The following is a 15,352-nucleotide window of genomic DNA, read 5'->3' on the forward strand; positions in this document are numbered from 1 at the left end:
CGGTACTCAGGAGTGTTTTCCAGTGAGCCACCCAGGATTTAGGTGCTAGGGACGCTGTCCCATCAGTCAGAATGTAGGCGAGATAGGATCACATAACATCTTTTAGTTATGTACTCACCATAACTTCAGATGTTTGGGATCCATCTCGCCTACATTCCTAATACCCACCCTCCTTCCCCCTGCCTTGGAGATCAGAAGAGATTGAATGGTTTGAGTTCTACTGTTTTTATCTTTTATCATCTGTCGATGTTATATAAGCAGTGCATGCGTGTGTGCATGTATGCGGACAAACTAGATCTGGGGGACTGGTAGTGGTGCATCCTGGGATATAGTAAGCTCAGCCAATAAGAGACTTCGCTCTTTGGCATAAGCATGCCGAGTCGGAGCCGAGGGATTGGCTCCGAACCCATCAGTCAGAATGTAGGCGAGATGGATCCCAAACATCTGAAGTTATGGTGAGTACATAACTAAAAGTTTTTTGAGTCTGTGGGTGCAGTTGTCCTTTAAGACCTAGGATCCTCTTTGTGAGGTACTTCTGTGGCCTCTCCAGCTGTTGCAGGTGTCTGGTGAGGTACATGCCAAATGGGACGTTAAACTCGATGATTGGTCTAATGAGGGATGAGTAGAGAGAGATGATGACCTCTTTCTTCCTGGATGCAAAACCCTTGGTTATGAGATGTGCTACATAGAAGGACTTTCTGACCACAGTGGCAATGTGGTGGTCGAAAGAGAGGTTACTGTCAACCTGGGTGCCCAGATCTCTTATAACACCTTCAGTTTTCAGCGGGTTCCCATCCACATTGTAATTAGTGGGAACTGAGTTTTTACCAAAGGGAATGATAACGTATTTTTTGGTGTTAAGCTTAAGGCCATGACTACGGCACCAGTCATTGGTGTCAGTGAGGCGTTTCTGTACAATGTCTGCATCACTTGTGGAGTTGATAATGGCTCCCAGCTTGCAGTTGTCTGTGAAACTGGTCAGCCAGAGTCCCTTTGTGTTGGCCTGGATTTCTGAGAAGTAGATGCCAAACAGGAGAGGACCCAGGTCCTATACCTGTAGGACTCCACTCATGACTGGTTGACAGTCAGATTTGGAATCCGCTACTTTCACTCTGTGGGTTCTGTCTGTGAGCCAATTTGCAATCCACCTAGTGATATAGGGGTTGCTGCTTATTTTGGTGAGTTTATTAATAATTCCTGAGTAAAGAATGGTATCAAAGGCCTTGGCCAGATCGAGGTAGTCTGTATGCACTGCCTTACCCTCATCCACAGCCTTGGTGACTGATTCGAAGAAGTCAACCAGGTTAAGCAGGCAGGATCTCCCTTTAACAAAGCCAAACTGCATGGGGTCTAGAATTTGGGGATTACCTATATCCTTGATAAGCAGGTCCATGATGATGCGCTCCATAGCTTTACATATCAGACTCATCAAGCTAATGGGGCGACAATTCCCAGGGTCTGTTGTAGCTCACCTTTTATGGAGAGGGATGACTGTAGCAGTGTGCCATTCGGTAGGGACAAAGGCTGAGGTAAGGCTGTGATTGAACAGGGCACACAGATGTGGTGCCAGTTAATTTTGTAGTTCATGTAGAACACAGCCAGGAATATTATCAGGTGCCATGGATGCTGTATTCTTGGCCTTGGACAATGCAGCTCTTATCTGAGCTGCAGAAATGCTGGGTATCTGGCATTCTCCTGGTTGGGACTTTGGGGGGGTAAAGTTAGCACTAAATCTGTTGGCTAGTATGTTGACAATATCTGTTGTCTCAGTGTAGGAGGTACCATTGTGCAATAACTCAGAGCAAATCTGGGTATTGCTGTGGAGGTTCTTGAAATAACTGTAGAAGGCTTTATGGTTTTTAGTGTCTGCCGCAATTCTGCCTTCATAGCTGGCTTTAGGGATCTCAACTTTTTGTTGAGGCTAGTGAGCGAGTTTTTCCATCTTGGGACTTTACCTTTTTCTGCAACAGTTTCTTCCTTCTGTTGTAGAGTTTATTGATAGCTGGGGACCACCAGATTGGCTTGCTTTTTTGGAGGGGAGTGTCTTGGTTCCATTGGGTATGGCTAGTTCTATGCATTTATGTACGTGTTCATACAGTGCATTGGTGTATGATTCAGCAGTCATGCAGCTATTTTCCATTGGCATGGGTGCTGTGAAGTTAGCCACCTCTATTTTTAGGAGCCCAAAATCAGCTTTGGAGAAGTTTTTCAAGGTGGTCACCTTTGCGGGGGGGGGGGGGGGGTGAGATGTAGATTTCCATGATGATTAGTTTGTGGTCAGATCTAACCAGAGAAGAATTGACTGTTGGTGTAGAGCAATGGTCGCCCATGTTAGTGATAACCAGGTCAAGGATGTTGCTTCCTCTAGAGGGGGTCAGGATGAGCTGGTCCAGAGCATTAGAATTGATGAATTCCAGTAAGCATTGGGCCAGTTCATTAGTACAGGAGTAGTTTTCCCAGTTGATGGAGGGGTAGTTGAAGTCTCCTAGTATCAGAGTATTGGGGTGGACCTTGATAGATTCCAGGGTGCTTAGAAATATGGAGTGAGAGTCTAAGGACATGTTTGGGGTCCTATAGCAGGCTATGACCTGAAGCACCTTCTTACCCAATGTTAATGTTACCTGACGTATCTCAGATGTATTATGCTGGGCTACTAGTCCGGAGGTGTGTAGATCCTTTATGAATATGGAGACAGCACTGCCTTTGGAGCTTCCAACCATGTTCCGGGTCTGAAAGATGTGGAAGGAGTTGTAGCCAGGAAGTGCAGGGGTGCTTTCTGCCGCTTTAAACTAGGTCTCCGTTCCAGCACAAATATCGACGTTCTCCATTTTGTGGAGTGCTTCGAGCGACTGCATCTTGAGATTTAGACTTGTAACACTGAGCAGCATGATCCTCAGATTGTATTTGTTTATAGTTGTTATGGTGGAATTTTGGTCTTTGGAACACCACCTAAAACAGGCACTATAGGGGTAGCAAGAGCCTTAGCCAGTACCCAGAATTCTTGGGGTGACAGATGCAGGCCATCTCTGGCAAAGCATCGAGGTTTGTTAATCATGTTATCCCATGCAGACAGATACTGGGTCCCCTTAGAATGACACCAGAAACTTAGCCAGTTGTTGACATCAATCATTTTCTGCTTGTACTGTGGTATCATTCTGGGTAATTGTAGGATACTGCTCAGAGCTAGGGTCATACCTGCCTGGGACATAATTCGAGAGCTCTATCATGTCTCTTTTCATGTAGTCCAGGGAGGTGCATTTCAGGTCTTTCACACCCACATGGACAATGACTGAGTCATACTTATACTTGCTGTGGAGTGACCTGAGTGCACGTGTTATATGGCGGATCCTGGGACCGGATAGATAATTGACTGTCACCTTCTCCTTGTTCATCATAGTGAGTGGGACATCTGTGTGCCTCAATATTGAGTCTTCTATGATTAGTATGTTGTGCAAGGTGTTTTGCCTTAGGGGCTTAGGTTGAAGGGCACAATGTGGAGGTGAGCTATGTGTCCTGTGGTTGGTGGTGTGTTATGTTGGTCAATTGCGTTTCTGCCTTGGAGGTCTCTGCTGTTTGAGTAAATTTCTATTGAGAGTCTCCACAAAGGTGGGTGTGTGGTTTGTGTTTCTATGTGTCAGCTGTGCTGGTGGATGTTCTGGAGCGCTATGTATTCCTTGTGGTGTGGTGCAAGTGTTGACCTTCTCCTCTTGACCAGCTAGTGTAGTCTTGGCTGGAGAGTGCATAGCTTCCAATTTGGTGATTTAAGTTTATCTCTCACAAGTCTGCGTGTTGGGACTTAAGAGGAGAGCGTTGTCTGTATGCACAATGCAGTGGCTACACTGCCTCAGAATGCCCAAGTGACCAGGTTAGCAGGAGAAAGCACAGGAAATTGCCCTTTAATCAGCCCAGGAGGGGTGGTCATAACTAATAAGTACTGGTGCTGTTACTGTGTAAAACAACTAGTGCTGATAGCACCTAGGTGTGCTACAATAATTGCTACAAAAGTCTGATGAAGTGCAAGGCAATAAAACTATTTGAAGTGCAAGAGAGAAAAGAAATAACAAGATCTAAGGGAAAAATTGAAGAGCAGACTTTCTGGCACCGGTAATAGTTTGCCACAGTTCAGTGGAGCTGCACGGAGCTTAAACAAATGCAAACCCATGCAAATGCAGGCTTTTTAAGCCAAAAGGTTGAAAGGAATGGAAAAATTGTGCAAACAGCAAGCAAACTACAAGTTCTGGGCCAGTAACCTCTCCTCTTGTGTGCTACCTAAAGCTTACCACTCCCACTGATAAGCTAGAAGGTTTCCCTCCAACACAGAAAGGCCAGGGGGGACTTCATTAATTTTGCTTCCCAAAAAGATATGAAACTGCCACAAAATGTTCCACAACACTGAAATGTCCTTTTCTGTTTTTATCAGGTATAAAATATCATCTGCAAATTGAACAGCTTTTCTTGAATGCCATACCAATTATAGCCTTAATTTCTGAGTCTCCTATTTTCTTTCCTAATGGTTCTAAATATAGAGCAAATAACAAAGGGGAAGGAGGACACCTCTGCCTGGTTACTCTGCTCAAACAAAAATTATCGGAGAGTAACCCACATACTTTAATTTTCACCTCCAATCCTCATATATCCTCTTAATCAATCTTACAAATGCTTCATTACTCTGCTCATAAACTCCCAGCTTACTCTGTCAGATGCATTCTCTGCAACAAGATCCACCAACAACAGTGGTATTTTCTTGTAATCGGCTTCCCTCTGGATCATTAGTATTCTGTTAATGTTTGTCTCCCCATATCTATCTATTTTGCCATCACCTTTGCCATTCCTTTAGCTATTATAGACATAAACACATTATAACCATGGATCTGATGTCATTATAACCATGGATCTGATGTCAATTTTCATTTTAGCCTTGACATATGGGTTTGGTTCCGAGCATGGCAACTGAATCAGCCATTACTACAGCTCACGGAAGCCAAAAAACTCTCAAGCCTAACCCTTACCCACAATGCTCCTTTCCCTGTTACCTCAGATCTTGTTTGCTGCTTTTCAGCATAATTCGAGAGCTCTATCAGGTAAGTTGCCATTACACTTGAGCAAACTAAGTAAAAAATTATATTTTCTTCTTGCATTCTGACTATTTAGTAACCTCTTTTAACTCCCTTACCTCATCCTATAAATTCTTGAACCTCTCCTGAACCTTTCCGTACTTTTTGTATCTTTCCTCTGTAATATGTACGTATTCTCGACTATCATTGTTGATAGTTTTTTTCTTTTGTGTAACTTTCCTGGCTGCTTTCTTTAAAAAAAAAGTAAAAGTAGAGTTATAGTAACTTTTCTTCTTCTGCTTTTTCAGTGTGTGTCTGTTTGTGTGAGTGTGTGGCCTGCTTAGGTTCATAGGTGGGTACTAGGCTATCTGCCCAAAGGCATTTATAAACCTAGCCAGAGTGTGTCGGCTTTCACCACCCCATTGAGTAATTAACTGATCCTCTGTCAAGCAGAGCCAATGAAGTGATCCCAGGGGTGTATTTTCTGTTACCCATCCACTCATCAAGGTTTCTCTTGAAGAGTGTTAGTGAGGGACTCTGCCTGATGTAATTTGGAATTTTGTTCCAAAGCATGGGGAGTCTCTGTGACAGGAATCTATCCCTCCAGCATGTTCTATTTATTGTTGTGGCATGGTTTAGCTCACTAGAGCGCTTGGCTTGCCATTTTTTTTTGGAGCAAGATATAGCTGATAAACCTAAAGCCAAAAATGTGGACACAAAATACCTTCTCTGATGCACACTCAATATGTGTGCACTGTCTAGGACCCCTCCGTCTTCAGGAGGCCTGCTTGATATGCCATTCTTTTAGCCACAAGGCTTTAGCAGAAAGAAAAACAAATATATTTTGAAGGCCCTTATTCTATCTGCTTTTAGTAAGGCCATATCTTGTTCTGAAAAAGGTAAAAGTAAAGCTGATGTGTCATCTCATTCTTCTAACTCCTCCTCCGCTAAATCCTTGGAGAAAGATAAGAAAAGGAGTGTGTTGGTGACAACTTCTCCCTTGGCACCTTCTTTAAAAAAGCTGAAGTCTTTGGTTCCTACATTTTTTTTGGAACCAATAAACATGGTACCAGAGACACCGGTTCCTACAACTTCTTTGGAAATTAACTTACCAGATAAGACAAAGTCTTCAAAACCAGAGGTTTCTGGCAAGAACCATCTTGACCCATTGGCACCACAATTATCTATGTCGACTCTTACCTCAGCGCCGAGCACTTCAGCACCAAGCAAGCTATCAGGGGAGTTTTCCATGTTAACACTGCCTAAAACTTCATACACTCCCTCATTTGACCCCTTTCCAGAAAGGCTGTCTTTACCCTTCCTAGAAAGATTAAAATCACCATCCACTCTGTCCCGCCATTCCACCAAAAGCCTAACTGAAGAAGAGGTGGAGAGACTGGTAAATAAGATATTCAGGGCAGGAGGTTTGACAGGTTCCATTGCAGCTCCAGCCACCACAGACATAGTATCTGAGGATTCCTTTACCCCTCTGGCACTTCCTTCTCTAACTTCAGCTGAAGTTTTAGAGCCCTCGGCTCTGAGTATCCCAGCACTGACTGTATTGGAGCTGAAGATGCCCGTGTCTTCAGATCCAATTCTCACTGTGAGTTCTTTGGATCAGTTGGAACCTGAGACCTCCTAGAGTTGAATCTGTCTTGTCAGCCCCAAGGAGCTAGAGTTGACACCTATTTTGTTGGAGCCTTCTCTGCACCTTGGAGCCTCAGCATAGATCAGTTCGGCTCCAGCTTCGGAATTCAGAGATGTCTCCTTGGAGCAGGGAGTGACCATGGTTCTGTGGCAGAGTTTCTTGGTCCTGGGCTCCCTTTCCTCTTCAGGTGGGCCAGCTTTCAAGGCTATGGAGAGAGCCTTGACTGGAGCAGTTAAACGGTCAGCCCCTTCCACTTAGGAGCAGATATCCTTGCTTTCCTTTTGCCCAGATATTCAACCAGTACCTCCACTTGGTCAGCAGGTACCATAAACAGAGGATTCCCAGACAAAAAACAAATTCCCTCTTATTTTGATACTTCCCCAGATCATCCCACTGAAAAGGTTCCTCAGAAGAAAAAGTGCTAGAGGAAGCACTTAGATTCCCCAGAGGAATCGATCAGTGAAGACACCAATTTCGATTAAAGTGTGGGATCCCCAAGGTCACCCCCTGATGATGTCTCCTTTGTCTCTGTCCCAAGGAGTCAGTGTACCTGCAGGCTTTTGGCACTCAACCACCTACCTCTTGGGTTACTCTGCCCGCTGATGATCTCATTCAATTGATCTCTCAGTGGGCATGGAAGGCCACTGATACCATTGAACCTATTCCCAGGAGACCTGACAAAATTCTGTCTGCCACTGAAGACAAACAGTTCTGGGCCAAAGGGTTAGCTGTTGATGCCTTGGTCATGGTGGCAGCCACAAAGAAGGAACTGGCCAAAGAGAGTTCCTCTATCCATCCACCCAACACAGAGTCTCAGCCAATGGATAGGTTTGGGAAGTGAGTCTGTGCTTCATTGACTTTTGCCTTAAGGTCTGTGAATTTATTGGCACACTTCACCAGACTTCAGAAGGATCTGGTCAAGGAGTTATCAGATACCTTTGCAGGGACCATTTCTGAGGACATCCAGGAAAAGGTGGCTTCCCAGTTGGCTACTCCACAGTTTGTGTCCAATTTGTCCATGAGGCTCATCGCTCATGCAGCTGAAGTGACCACTAGAGAAGTGGGTTCAGTCGATGCAATTAGGAGGCATGCCTGTATGTGCCTATGTGACTTTGTGGAACCATGTAAGTCTTAATTTGTCAATGCACCAAAGGTTAGAAAAACTTTATCTAGGTGTGAGAAAGATGGAAAGACCCTTTCTGCCGTGGGTGTATATTTTTCCACTCCTCAATGACCATTCTCTATAAATCAGAGAAACAGTAGAAAAATGTGGTTCAAAAAGTCCCAAGGGCCTTTTCAGGACACATGTGGTGATAGTTCCCTTAGGGGCAGAAAGGGGAACGTCAGTGGAAGATGCTGCCCTTGCGGTGGAGGTAGCCCACAAAATCAGGGTTTCAGAGATTCTTTCTCTGGCAAACCTTACCAGCGCTCCTGAAAGGAGGCCTGATTGTCTTCCTCGGGAGGCAGTCAGGGGATTTTTATCCCTGCACCAAAATGCCTGGCTACAAATAAGATTGGATGCTTGGATGCAAAGGATTATATCCAGGGGCTATACAATTACCTTTTCTCTTCCTCTTCCCATATGCAAGAAAATTCCCGATGTTCCATCCAGTTAGAGGGAACAAGCAGTTCTAGAAATCCAGAAACTGCTAGAAAAAAAGTCATCCAAGAAGTCACAATAGACCAGAGAGACTCCAGAATTTACTCAAGATTTTTTTTTTGTGCCAAAAAAAAAAACGGGGCTGGAGACCGATTTTGGATCTAAGTGTACTGAACAAATTAGTTTGTCAATTGAAATTCCATATGGTCACGGTACAGTCCATTCTTCCATTTTTGGTAAAGGATGATTGGATGTGCTCAGCAGAGCTTCAGGATGCATATGACCATATAAAGATGAACAAATGATCCAGAAGATTTCTCTGCTGCCGGTTGGTATCCAATCACTTTCAATTCAGCCCTTTGGTCTCACCAAAGCCCCCATGGTGTTCACCAAGTGTATGGCAGTAGTAGCAGCCCACTTGAGACTGCAGGAATTCCAAGTCTTTTCATATCTAGATGATTGGCTCACTGATTACTGCCCCAACCAGGCATCAGTTGATAGGGGCAAGAGATGTGCTTCATGTTTGCTTTTAACTCGGAATAACTGTAAATTATGGAAAATGAAAACTGACCCCAGCTCAGAATTTAGAGTTTATAGGAGCCCTTCTAAATACTCAAACTTCCATAGCTTCTCTTCCCCCTGTGAGATTACAGAAAATCAACAACAGAAAAGTAACTGCTCACCTAGTCCTTCAAGCACTGGGCTCCATTGCTGCAGCTATAGTTCTAGTTCCCTTAAGATACCAAAGGAGGATACTACAATGGCTGCTACCTTCTCAATGGTCAGTGTTACACCAACCCATGTCGGACCTGATTTTGATCACCAATCTTTGCAAAAAAGGCTTAGCTTGGTGGATGCATTCTGAAGGCATTCTTCTAGGCCATCCCTTTGTTACATCACAACCCCAAGCCATAATGACCATGGATGCCTCCCAGATGGGGTAAAGGGGCATTGTCTGGGCAAGACTGTCCAAAGCTCTTGGTCCCCCACAGAGGTCAACTTGCATATCAATGTATTGGAGCTAAGGGCAGTGCTTTTAGGGTTGCAAGCCTTTCAGACTGCTCTTCCTTAAGGGACAACTGTCATTCACATGAACAATATGTCAGTAGTTTGGTACATCAGTAAACAGGAAGGAACCAAATCCTATCCCCTTTGTTGCGAAGCTCTTAAAGTGTGGCAGTGCGCAAGCCCTTCCAGTCACTTTTTGATAGCAATGCCCATTGTGATAGTGGACAAACCAAGCAGGTGTATTCTCCTGCCTCATGACTGGTCTCTCAGTCCAAAAATGACGGAAAGCATTTTTCGTCGATGGGGCCAGCCTTGCTGTGACCTGTTTGCCTCTCCCCTAAATAACAAGTGCAGCTTTTGCCTGATACCCTCTCTGGGGGAGTCGCTGAGAGATGCACCTATCCACATGGGCCTCTGGAATGCTGTATGCCTTTCCCCCCAATTCCTCTAATCCCAAAATTCCTACAGAAAGCAATCACGTTGAAGAGCAAAGTAATCCTCATTGCACCTTATTGGCCTCGACAAATATGATTCCCCTTTTTTTGGCCCTATCTGATTCAACAGCCTTGGACTGTGGACCTAGCTGCAGACCTTCTATCTCATCCAGAGGGATTAATCCATCCGAACATTATAAACCTCAAGTTGACAACTTAGTTTCTCCAGTTCTGTTAATAGCCAGACATCTCTCTCAATCCTCCCAGGTACATCATATTCTCTTATCCTTTCATAGACCAGATACCTGTGAATTCTGTGCTAGTAAATGGAAGATGCTTACCTTTTGGGCTCATTACAACAATATTGATCCATTTTCTGTGACCATTGATAAAATCCAAAAAATGTTAGCTACATTTTTCAAGGCAGATGCTTCCCATTGTACTATTGAAGTTCAATTAGCAGCTGTTTCTAATTCCCATAATAATTTTAAAGACTCCTCCCTGGCTTTTCATAATCTTTGCAAAGGCTTCTTAAAAGGAACGCTCTTGCTAAAGCCACTTTACAAATATCTTAGCCCACCTTGGGATCAGAACTTAGTGTTACAAATGTTTTGCTAAATCTCCTTTTGAACCATCAGCTGAATCTGATCTAAAATGTTTATCCTGGAAAACCATATTCTTAGTGACAATAACTTCTGCCAGAAGGATTTCAGAAATACAAGCCTTATCAATGTAAACCTCCTTATCTGATTTTCGACACAGATAGAGCCAAGAACCAATCCTTTCTTTTTGCCTAGGGTTGTGTTAAAAACCAGTATCTATCAGACTATTCATGTACCAGTATTTTTTCCAAAATTTGCTAACAAAAGTGAATGCTGCTTATGTTTATTAGATGTTCACAGACAATTACACGTCTATTTACACAGAACTGTGAATATAAGACAATTTGACCAACTATTTGTATCATTTTCGTCTACAAGAATTGGCCAGCCAGTGAGCAAAGTAATGCTAGTCAGATGGCTCAAAGACTGTATTTCTTTTATCTATGATAAAAAGAAAATTAATTTGCTTAGGCCTTTAAAGCCTCATTCTTCTACAAGAGCTGTAGCTACTTCAGCAGCTTTTCATTCTATAGTTTCTATGGATGACATCTGTGCAGCAGCAGCAACTTGGGCTTCTCCTCATACCTTTATTTACATAGCCAAACTGGAAGCGTAGCTCTCTCCACCCAAGATTGTACTATACAGTCAAGAGGAGAAGGTTATCACCTGCACTACACCTCAAGCAACAAATAGCCCTTCAAAACTCATGCCTCCAACATCCACACATAGTAACACTAAACCCACTTGTGCAGACACCCTTAACATTAACCTGCCCAAGCAACAAGGACCTCCGAAGCTGAAAAGCAAACAAACACCAATCACAACCGAAGTGTCACATAGCTCACAACACCAGTGTGCCACCCAACAACAGCCCGTAAGGCAAGACAACTTGCCCAACACATTAGTCATAGGTGACTCTATAGTCAGGCACACTGATGTCCCACTCACCAGGCTGAACAAGGAGAAAATTACAGTCAGCTGCTTGTCGGGTGCCAGGATCCACCACATCACACATGCACTCAAGTCACCCCACAAGTACAAATATGACTCTGTCATTGTCCATGTTGTAGTGAATGACTTGAGACATACCTCCCTGGACTACATGAAAAGAGACATGGAAGAGCTCTCAGATCATGTGGCCCAGGCAGGTATGACCCTAGCCCTGAGTAGCATCCTGCCTTCGCCCAGAATGATACCACAGTATAAGGACAAAATGATTGACTTCAACAATTGGCTATGTTTCTGGTGTCATTCAAAGGGGATCCAGTATCTGTCTGCCTGGGATGACATGATCAACAGACCATGATGCTTTGCCAGAGATGGTCTGCACCTGTCGCCCCTGGGATTCAGGTTACTGGCTAAGGCTCTTGCCACCCCTATAGTGCCTTTTTTAGGCAAGGCTCAAAGGACAAAACCACCACTATAACAGATATAAGCATGCAAAATATGAAGGTAATGCTACTCAATGCTAGAAGTCTAAACCTCAAAATGCACTCTCTCGAGGCACTTCTAAAAATGGAGAACATTGATATCAGTGCAGTAACTAAGACCTGGTTCAAGGCTCCAGAGAGCACTCCTGCAATACCAGGCTACAACTCTTACCACATTTTTCAGCCACCAAACCAGGACTGAAACACTAAAGATGGAGGAGTGTCCATATTCACCAAGGATATTCACACCTCCAGGCTAGTTGCCCAACACAATACATCTGAAATTCTACAGGTACAACTAATACTAGGTAAGACTGCAATCCAAATTGTTGTCCCCCACCATGCCCCAAGATTCTCACTACACCTTTCTAAACATACTGGAAAATATTAAGATACACTCAAACACCCTAATACTGGGTGATTTCAACTACCCTGCCATTAATTGGGAAAACTACTCGGGCACCAACACCTTAGCCCAATGGTTTTTGGAATTCATAAATTCCAATGCCCTGGATCAACTAATCCATAGTCCCACCAGGGGCTCAAATATCCTAGACCTGGTCATTACCAACATGGGAGATCGATGCTCCACTGGGTGGTTACCTTCTCGTTGGTCAGGTATGACCTTATGGTCACCCTTGATGTCCACATCCCACCCCCACCCCCCCCCCCAGTAGGGAAACCTCCATAAAAAAACTTCTGCAAAGCTAACTTCATGCTACTTTAACTCAGAAGTGGCAAACTTCATGACACCCATGCAGATGGGAACTGAAAGTTCGACTGCTGAATCCTACACTAAGGCACTGTACGAGCACATCCACTCATGCATGAATCGTGCCATTCCAAATAGAACCAAGATGCACTCCTCCAAAAAAAAGAAGCCAATCTGGTGGTCCCCTGCCATAAACAAACTATACAACAGAAGGAAGAAACTGTTGCAGAAAAGAGGAAAATCCCAGGATGCAAAATACTCCCTTACCAGCCTCAGTAAGAAGGTGAGATCCCTCATAATATCCTCCAAAGCTAGTTACGAAAATAAAATTGCCAAAGATTCCAAGGACAGCCACAAGGCATTCTATAGTTATGTCAAGAATCTAAATGGCAATGCTCAGATCTGTTCTGAGCTACAACAGAATGGCATTAAATATACTGATCCCAAGGATATTGCTAATATCCTGGCAGATCGATTCAGTGCCAACTTCACCCCCCTCTCACCCCCTAAAGGGTCCAGCTCAGTACCAAAAGATTGCCAAATTCCAGTAATCACGGCCACACAGGTAAAAAACGCACTCTCCAGAGCTAAGAATACAGCATCCATGGGACCAGACGACATCCCGGGCTGTGTACTACATGAACTACAAATTGTACTGGCACCTCACCTAAGTGTCATGTTTAATCATAGCCTCACCTCAGCCTTCATGCCCAATGAATGGCGCACAGCTACAGTTATCCCACTCCACAAAGGGGGATCCACCTTGGATCCCGGGAACTATCATCCCATCAGTTTGACAAGCCTGATCTGCAAAGCCATGGAATGCATTATCATGGAACTTATAAACAAAGACATTGGCAACCTTCAAACACTGGACCCCACTCAGTTTGGTTTTGTAAAGGGCCAATCTTGTCTCCCCAACCTGATTGACTTCTTTGAATCAGTATCCAGAGCCGTGGATGAGGGCAAGGCAGTCCACACAGCCTATCTGGACCTTGCCAAGGCTTTCAACACCATCCCCCACTCTGGAATCATAGATAAACTTACTAAGCTGAGCATTAATCCCTACATCACTTGATGGGTTGCCAACTGGCTTACTGACAGAACCCACACTGTAAAGTAGCCAACTCAAAATCCATCTCCAGACAAGTGACAAGCGGAGTACCTCAGGGTTCAGTCCTGGTACCGCTCTTGTTTGGCATCTACTTCTCTGAAGTACAGGCCAGCACTAAGGGACTCTGGCTAACAAAGTTTGCAATGACTGCAAACTGGGAGCCATTATTGAATCTCCAAATGATGTGGATATTCTACAAAAGGGCCTTACAGAAACAGATGCTTGGTGCCAGAGCCATGGTTTCAAGCTCAATGCCAAAAAATGTATAGTTATCCCCTTTGGGAAAAACCATGTACTCATGAATTCCCACATAAGTGGCAGTACACTAAACACCGAAAGTGTGATAAGGGACTTAGGGACACAAGTGGACAGTGGTCTCACCTTCGATAACCACATTGCCACAACAGTCAGGAAATCCTTCTATGTGGCACACCTCATCATTAAGGGCTTTTCATCCAGAAACAAGGAGACCATTGTCCCACTGTACTCATCCCTCATTAGACCCATTATAGAGTACAACACCCCGTTTGGTATGTACCTCACAAGACATCTGCAACAACTGAAAAGGCCACAGAAATACTCACTAAAAGAATCACAAGCCTAAAGCAGATACCCTATGCTGACCGTCTAAAAAAACTCCAGCTATACTCTATCAAATATCACCTGCTCAGAGGCGATCTCTGCTTAACATACAAGGCCATGTCAAATCCAGAACTGTTGGACATGCTACACCTAAAGAAATCCCAATCCCTCAAAGAAACATGCTCCAGGGATCTAAACCTGGTCATCACAATGCACAAAACATGCTGGAGCGGTAGGTTCCTGACCCAGAGACTCCCCATACTCCGGAATAGACTGCCCATATATGTCAAGCTGAGCGCCTCTTTGGCCCTGTTCAAAAAGGACCTTGACGATTAATGGGAGTTAGGAAATTCACCCCAGGGATCACGTCAATCGTTAGACAGGGTACAAGGGAAGTAATAGCCAGGGAATTGTTATGGCTAGGCTTGTATAGGCCCCAGGGCCAATAGCCTAGTACCAGCCTATGAACCTATGAACCTATTACAAATTGGATTTGGTCTCCAGGGGAAGAGTGTCATTTGGGTCTATGGTGCTCAGGAGTATCCTTCCTTAAGTCCACCCAAGGCCAAAGGTAGCTGGGGACTCTGTCCCACATATCAAGGATAAAAATAAAAATTGACAATATCAGATAAAGGAGTTATGTACTCACCATAATGTTCCATCTGTGTTGTCCATTTTCATTTATCCTCGTCTCCCTAGCCTCTTTCACCCTGTCTTTAAAGTTTTTGGTGGATCGGATAATGGAAATATGTCACTACTGTTATTATATAATTCCTGATATGGACTCTATGAAAGCTTCTGAGTGTCTTTCACTCTGTCTGTTTTTCTGCAAACTTGATCTAAAGTAACAGTGAGAGGAGCATTGTGGGTAAGGGTTAGGCTTGAGAGTTTTTTGGCTTCTGCGAGCTGTAGTAATGGCCGAGTTGGTTCTAATGCTCGGAACCGAACCCATATGTCAAGGAGAAATGAAAATGGACAACACAGATGGAATGTTATGATAAGTACATAACTTCTTTTTTAGGATTCAAATGGGCCTGTATGAAGGTAGATCTGATGGGTTTTTACCCTCTTTAGGTATTACAGCCACCGCTGCTTTCTTCCAGGATGTTGTTGCTTCTCTTCCTTTTAAAATACTGTTAAACAAAACCTTCCAGATCTTTTATCAGTT

Source organism: Protopterus annectens, chromosome 15.part0 (assembly GCF_019279795.1).
Source record: "Protopterus annectens isolate FY-2018-M chromosome 15.part0, PAN1.0, whole genome shotgun sequence".
Taxonomy (NCBI): domain Eukaryota; kingdom Metazoa; phylum Chordata; order Ceratodontiformes; family Protopteridae; genus Protopterus; species Protopterus annectens.